Here is an 8,102-nt window from a genome sequence, read left to right as displayed (position 1 = left end):
AGTTTTCCTTCCTTTTTTATATTTTGGAATAGTTTAATAATAGGTAGTAATTCTTCTTTCAATGTTTGGTAGAATTTGCCTGTGAATCCATCTGGCCCTGGATTTTTGTTTGTGAGAGTTTCTGATTAGTGATTCAATTTCTTTGCTGGTTATTGGTCTGTTCAAATTTTCTAGTTCTTCCTGTTTCAGTTTTGATAGTTTATATGTTTCTAGGAATTGCCCAATTTGTTGGCATATAATTTTTCATAATATTCTCTTATAATCCTTTGTTTTTCTATGGTGTTGGTTATTTCTCTTTTGTCATTTTTTATATTATTTATTTGAGTCCTTTCTTTTTTTTCTTGATAAGTCTGGCTAGAGATTTATCAATTTTATTGATTTTTTTTTCAAAGAACCAACTCCTGGTTTCATTGATCTATTGATTTTTTGTTGTTGTTGTTGTTTTAGTGTTTATAGCATTTATTTCTGCTCTCATCTATTATTTCCTTCCTTCTGCTTGTTTTAGGTTTTGTTTGTTCTTTTTCTAGTTCCTTTAAGATGTAAATTTAGGTTGTTTATTTGAAATTTTTCTTACTTCTTGAGGTAGGCCTCTATTGCTATAACTTCCCTCTTACGACCACTTTTTCAGAATCCCAAAGATTTTGGACCATTGTGTTATCATTTTCATTTGTTTCCATTTTTTCATTTCTTCTTTTATTTCTTGGTTGACCCATTCATTGCTTAGTAAGATGTTCTTTTTTTTCTAATTTTTTATTGTTATGTTAATCACCATACATTACATCATTAGTTCTTGATGTAGTGTTCCATGATTCATTGTTTGTGCATAACACCCAGTGCTCCACGCAGAATGCACCCTCTTTAATACCAATCACCAGACTAACACATCCCCCCACCCTCCTCCCCTCTAGAACCCTCAGTTTGTTTTTCAGAGTCCATCGTCTCTCATGGTTTGTCTCCCCCTCCGACTTACTCCCCTTCATTCTTCCCCTCCTGCTATCTTCTTCTTTTTCTTTTTTCTTAACATATGTTGCATTATTTGTTTCAGAAGTACAGATCCGTGATTCAACAGTCTTGCACAATTCACAGCGCTCACCATAGCACATACCCTCCCCAATGTCTATCACCCAGCCACCCCATCCCTCCCACCCCCCACCACTCCAGCAACCCTCAGTTTGTTTGCTGAGATTAAGAATTCCTCATATCAGTGAGGTCATATGATACATGTCTTTCTCTGATTGACTTATTTCACTCAGCATAACACCCTCCAGTTCCGTCCACGTCGTAGCAAATGGCAAGATCTCATTCCTTTTGATGGCTGCATAATATTCCATTGTGTATATACACCACCTCTTCTTTATCCATTCATCTGTCGATGGACATCTTGGCTCTTTCCACAGTTTGGCTATTGTGGACATTGCTGCTATAAACATTGGGGTGCACGTACCCCTTCGGGTCCCTACATTTGTATCTTTGGGGTAAATACCCAGTAGTGAAATTGCTGGATCATATGGTAGCTCTAATTTCAACTGTTTGAGGAACCTCCATACTGTTTTCCAGAGTGGTTGCACCAGCTTGCATTCCCACCAACAGTGTAGGAGGGTTCCCTTTCTCCGCATCCCCGCCAACATCTGTCGTTTCCTGACTTTTTAATTTTAGCCATTCTGACGGGTGTGAGGTGGTATCTCATCGAGGTTTTGATTTGGATTTCCCTGATGCCGAGCGATGTTGAGCACTTTTTCATGTGCCTGTTGGCCGTTTGGATGTCTTCTTTGGAGAAATGTCTGTTCATGTCTTCTGCCCATTTCTTGATTGGATTATTTGTTCTTTGGGTGTTGAGTTTGATAAGTTCTTTATAGATTTTGGATACTAGCCCTTTATCTGATATGTCATTTGCAAATATTTTCTCCCACTCTGTCGGTTGCCTCTTGGTTTTGTGGGCTGTTTCTTTTGCTGTGCAAAAGCTTTTTATCTTGATGAAATCCCAATAGTTCATTTTTGCCCTGGCTTCCCTTGCCTTTGGTGGTGTTTCTAGGAAGAAGTTGCTGCGGCTGAGGTCGAAGAGGTTGCTACCTGTGTTCTCCTTTAGGATTTGGATGGACTCCTGTCTCACGTTTAGGTCTTTCAACGATTTGGAGTCTATCTTTGTGTGTGGTGTAAGGAAATGGTCCAATTTCATTCTTCTGCATGTGGTTGTCCAATTTTCCCAACACCATTTGTTGAAGAGACTGTCTTTTTGCCATTGGACATTCTTTCCTGCTTTGTCAAAGATGAGTTGACCATAGAGTTGAGGGTCCATTTCTGGGCTCTCGATTCTGTTCCATTGATCTATGTGTCTGCTTTTGTGCCAGTACCATGCTGTCTTGATGATCACAGCTTTGTAATAGAGCTGGAAGCCTGGAATTGTGATGCCGCCAGCTTTGCTTTTCTTTTTCAATATTCCTCTGGCTTTTCGGGGTCTCTTCTGGTTCCATACAAATTTTAGGATTATTTGTTCCATTTCTTTGAAAAAAGTGGATGGTATTTTGATGGGGATTGCATTGAAAGTGTAGATTGCTCTAGGTAGCATTGACATAGTAAGATGTTCTTTAACCTCCATGTATTTGTGGTCTTTCCAGATTTTTTTCTTGTGGTTGACTTCTTGTTTCATAGCATAGTGTCAGAAAAGATGTATGGTATGACTTTGATCTTCTTGAATTTATTGAGGCTTGTTTTGTAGTCTAATATGTGATCTTTCCTGGAGAATGTCCTGTGTGCACTTGAAAAGAATATGTATTAAGTTGTTTTAGGATGGAATGTTCTGAATATATTTGTTAAGTCCATCTGGTCTTGTGAGTTATTCAAAGCCACTGTTTCCTTGTTAATTTTCAGTTTAGATGATCTGTCCATTGATGTAACTGGGGAAGAAAAGGTAGTTTTATACATTACTTGCAGAGATGTGAATTATTATAGCCTTTGGAAAAAACCATCTGATATTAATTAAAAGAACATTCTGAAAATTTATCTCATTGAAATAAAAGTACTGGTACATCAAGATGTATGCACAATGATGACTATTTTACCATTGCTTTTGGTGGCAAAAGAATGGAAAAATAATGGTTTTCTATCAATGTGGTGTTGTTGGATAAGTTATGATATGTCTAAACATAGAATTTTGGAAATATTTTGATGAAATATTATTAAATGGCAAAAGCAAGAGATCAAAAAATATGCAGTTTATGGTCAATTGTAAGGCCCCTATAAATCTCTTTGGTTATATCAGCAATTAGGAAAATAAGGAGAGAGTTGTAAGTTGTAAACATAAATAATTGGGGCATGATGGATGAAGGGGAACTAAGACAGGAAAGAGAGTGCCAGGAAAAAGGTCCAGGAAATGATGTGTCTAAAAGATACAAAGAATGCATCATATGATCATGTGTGAGAGGATACGTATGTACATGTAATATTGTATAGGTGTTTAAAATATTATTAGCTATGTGTTACTTGTGCCTAAAGCCAAAGAAGCACTAGGAGAAAGAAGAGAGAAAAGATCTCTACCTCGTTTGTGCTGGAAGAATGTGCAATCTTGAGTAGAATATTGAGCTTCCAAAGACACCAGGGTATAAGCATCTTCATCTGTGTACAGTTTCATACACCCGTCCATCCCAAAGGGTTTGAACTATGGAGAATCTCCTGGGAAAGCCCCTGTATCAAACCCCTAAGACCTCCAAGCTCAGAATAAGATCACATACATGATGCTCCCTGTTATTATGTTGAAAACAAAGGGTGCTATTTATATTCTTTTTTTTTATAGTTTAATGATCCCCTTTGGGGGAAATCATTATTAAAAATAATGATCTTTATCTGAATGAGTCTCAGAGCAAGTCCAAAACTGAGATTATAAATGCTCTGAGCCCTCCACATAAATGGAAGATGAAGTGTTTGGTTCAGCTCTATTACCGCCCATAGCAGCAGAACTTTCCTTTTGGAGAGCAGTGTTGGAGAGGAAACCACAAGGCAGTTGTGATGCCACTAGGCAAAGAAGAGTAAGCATTGAACTCTTTATGTTTTTATGTCTTTCAAATCCCAGAGCCATGGAAAGAAATAAACTTTTCTGCTTTTACCAACTCTAGCCCTGATAATTACAGGGCTGCATAGGAAGAAAATAGAGATTAGAAGTAGTGCTGAGATTATGGGGTTTGCAGAAGGATTGCCTCCAATCCTTAGAGAATTTCCTATGAAGGAAACCCAGCTTCCATTCCTGACTTAATGACTTTCTTGATGTGTGTGCTTGAGAAACCAGAGTCTCTGCAAGTCTGTTTCTCCAACTCTGCTATGGACATGTGCTCATGGTCTCCACCCTATACAGTGTCCAGTCTGGATCTGTGGCCAGCACAGGTAGCCAAAGTGTGGTGATTAAAGATTAACAAGTACAAACTGGAATAAACGAAGGAATAAAAAGTATTAATGGCAAATTGAAGCAGAGGAAAGATGAGAAATATCTATACTTCGTCCCCTCTTGAAATATTTCTTCCAGTGTTACTTGAAACTATGTTGATGTCTTCCAGATACTTGTCTTCCTTGTATGAGCAGAGCCAGATCCCAGCTTCTTGTAAAGTAGTTAAACCTCAACAGAGTCCATTGGCTTCTTGGCTCCAGAGTAGACTGGGCATGGGATTGCATAGGAAACCTGGATTCTGCCTCAATAGGATTCTACTTTCCTATCTTTCAGATCCTACTGGAAGAGCATGGATATGGGAAACAGTTCCTTAGTCACTGAGTTTATCCTTATGGGTTTAACCAGATATTCAGAGATCTAGCTGCCCCTGTTCTTCCTTTTCCTAGGAATCTACATGGTCACTGTGGCAGGAAACATGGGCTTGGTCACTCTAACAGGACAGAATTCTCACCTCCACACCCCCATGTACTACTTCCTCTTCAATTTATCCTTTATTGACCTCTGTTACTCTTCCGTCATCACCCCAAAACTGCTGGTAAACTTTGTGTCTGAGCTGAACACCATTTCCTATGCAGGATGCATGACTCAGCTCTTTTTCTACTGCTTCTTTGTCAGTGCAGAGTGCTATGTATTGACAGTAATGGCCTATGATCGCTATGTGGCCATTTGCAAGCCCCTGCTGTATACAGTCATCATGTCCCCTCAGGTCTGTTTTCTGCTGGCTGTGATTGTATATGTGGGAGGATTTATTGGTGCCCGGGCCCACACAGGATGCATGCTGAGGTTGACCTTCTGTGATGCCAACACCATCACCCACTACATGTGTGACATCCTCCCCCTCCTGGAGCTCTCCTGCACAAGCCCTCACGTCTGTGAACTGGTAGTTCTCATTGTTGTGGGTTTTGATGTTGGCGTGCCCAGCCTCACTATCGTCTCTTACACCTTCATCCTCACCAGCATCCTTCGCATCCGTTCCACTGAAGGAAGGTCCAAAGGCTTCGGCACGTGTAGCTCACATATAATTGTCGTTTCTGTTTTCTTTGGGTCAGGGGCATTCATATATCTTCATCCTTCTTCTACTTTGTCCATGGACCAGGGGAAAGTGTCCACCGTGTTCTATACCATTGTGGTGACTTTGCTCAATCCTCTGATCTATAGCTTCAGGAACAAGGAGGTTAAGGTTGCCCTAAAAAAAAGCTTGAATAGAAAAATATTTTCCTGAGCCAAAGCAGTATTAATTATCATAAGAAAATACAGCTTTCTTTTCAAATTCTTTTTATTCCTCTATAAAGTTTTATTTTTTTTCATAGAGAAAGAAATGAGGTCTAATAGAGTGTTGGACTTGGAATTAGAAGGCCCAGGTTGAAAACTGCAGAATAGGGGCATCATATTACTTTACAGGGTTATTGGGATGAATAAATTAATGCAAATGGATGTTTGTAGAATAGTATGGGTGCCTAATACTATGTTTTCTCTTCTCTTCCTTCTTCCTGTCCTTTCTGTCTCTCTTTCTTCCTTCCCATTGTTTTCCTCTTATACTTTAGAGGGAACATTCACAGACTCTCTTCTCTTCCTGTGATCTCCATCATCATGAATGGCACCATCCTTTACTCAATTGCTCAGATCCCGGACTAGTATCTTCTTCGATTCCTCTCTCTTTGCTTGTCCTCCACACCCAATTTATTAAGTGCTGACGATTCTTGTTCTCCTCATGGCACTATCATTTGTCATCTGGAAACCAGCCTCCTGGCGAACCTCTCCTTCTCTTATCTTTACCCCTTGAAATCCACTCTCTGCACTAAAACCAGCGTGCTCTTTCCATGCTTCCAATAAAATCTCATTTACCTTAGTTTACTCTGCTCACTGCAGTTTTCTTCAATGTAAAACCAAGCTCCACATTATGTCAAACAAGGATCATATCTTGACCTTTGGTCATGTCTCCAGCCTGATTTTCTGTCATTATATCCCCTCCTCCCTGCCTTTTTTCTGGTAGTCTACTAAAGTCACACTGAACTTTCCCAAATGTAATAAACTATTCTTTTGCACATTTTCCCACAAGCTCTTCTCTCACCCTGGAACACCCTCATGTACCTTCTTTGCCTTGCTCAACCTGTCCATCCCTCAGGTATTAGTTTATCCAGAACCTCTGGGAAGCCTTTTCTGACAGAAGGGTGAGGTTAGATGACCTTCAGATATATGCTGGTAGCATTCCGTGCCTACCCTATTGAGGTACAGATCCCATTGTACTGAAATTCTTTTTCCCTTCAAAGTACAATCTGACTCCATTTATTTAATTATAAGAAAACTTTAAAAAACTCGTTTACAGGAAAATTGACAGTTAACTACAAGGGAGTAGGTTACATAAGAAAGACATATATTTATCCAAGTTGCCTTCTTTAAAATCTTAAGAAAATCATTTGAGAATGTATAGAGTAGGGGGTTTCTCTTGTTTTTCTTTGCCTGCCTTTCCTTGAAAATTCCTTTTTGCTCATGCTTCCTCCATGGTTCATTATCTATCTATCTATCATCTATCTATCTATCATCTATTTTTTCCAGCACACTCTTATTACCTCTTTGTTTTCTGTTTATGCTTCAGACATCACCTGAAGGGAAACAGCTGCCTAACCCGTCTTATAAAGTTTAAGTGCTCTGTTTTGTATTTCTCAGAGTGAAGTAGTCAGGCCTGCCACAGTAATAAAAACAATTTTCACATGCTTTTGTAATTGCCTGATTATATGTCTTCCCTGTGAGGAAAGGTACCATGTCTATTTATTCTCTCTTATATTCCCAGTGCTTAGCAGAGTGTCTAGCACTTAGTAAAGGCTCAGCAAGTATTGGTGGGTTAAATGAATGCTTGCTATATGACTTTATATTTTGAGTCAAAAAGGAGATCTTTGGGGAGAAGAGTCACTCAAAAATTGTTAACATTTCTCCCTCCTAGAGTGAGTTTCCCAATACTTTGCTTTCACATTGCTTTTCTTTTCCATTTTCTCTCTTTTTTTTTTTTTTGATGTAGTGTTCCATGATTCATTGTTTGTGCATAACACGCAGTGCTCCATGCAGAATGTGCCCTCTTTAATACCCATCACCAGGCTAACCCATCCCCCCACCCCAGTCCCCTCTAGAACCCTCAGTTTGTTTTTCAGAGTCCATCGTCTCATGGTTCATCTCCCCCTCCGATGTCCCCCCCTTCATCCTTCCCCTCCTGCTATCTTCTTCTTTTTTTTTTTCTTAACATATATTGCATTATTTGTTTCGGAGGTACAGATCTGTGATTCAACGGTCTTACACAATTCACAGCATTCACCATAGCACGTACCCATTTTCTCTTAAAGCACAGTGACGGAAAACAGAGATTGATTTAGTTTTATATAAATGGCTGTGTGTATTCAGAAACTGGGAGAAGGGAGGCATGAGTTGGGAAGACTTCCAGCAGCAAGATAGAGTAAGCTCACAGTTTCTGGTGTCAGACTACCTGGGTTTCAATTTCAGCTCTGTAATCTGCTAATTATGTGATTCTGAAAAAGTTACTTAACATTTTAAGATATCTGTTTCTTCAACTCTAAAATGAGAAAAATAATAGTATCTACTTAAAAGGGTTTTTGCAGATTGTTATCCATTTTCTTGGGATTCAAGCTATAGTAAATGGGGTATAGTTTAAGGTTTG

General features: G+C 39.1%; 1 pseudogene; it reads left to right on the top strand.

The window, feature by feature from the left end:
- The first annotated feature begins 4,724 nt into the window (after positions 1-4,724).
- On the top strand, positions 4,725-5,657 carry LOC112840411 (olfactory receptor 8B8-like; annotated as a pseudogene).
- Positions 5,658-8,102: the final 2,445 nt, after the last annotated feature.

This window comes from Callorhinus ursinus, unplaced genomic scaffold, assembly GCF_003265705.2.
Source record: "Callorhinus ursinus isolate GAN/ISIS: 27379988/994484 unplaced genomic scaffold, GSC_fseal_2.0 scaffold19, whole genome shotgun sequence".
Taxonomy (NCBI): Eukaryota; Metazoa; Chordata; class Mammalia; order Carnivora; family Otariidae; genus Callorhinus; species Callorhinus ursinus.
This window is presented reverse-complemented; position numbering and strand designations above follow the sequence as displayed.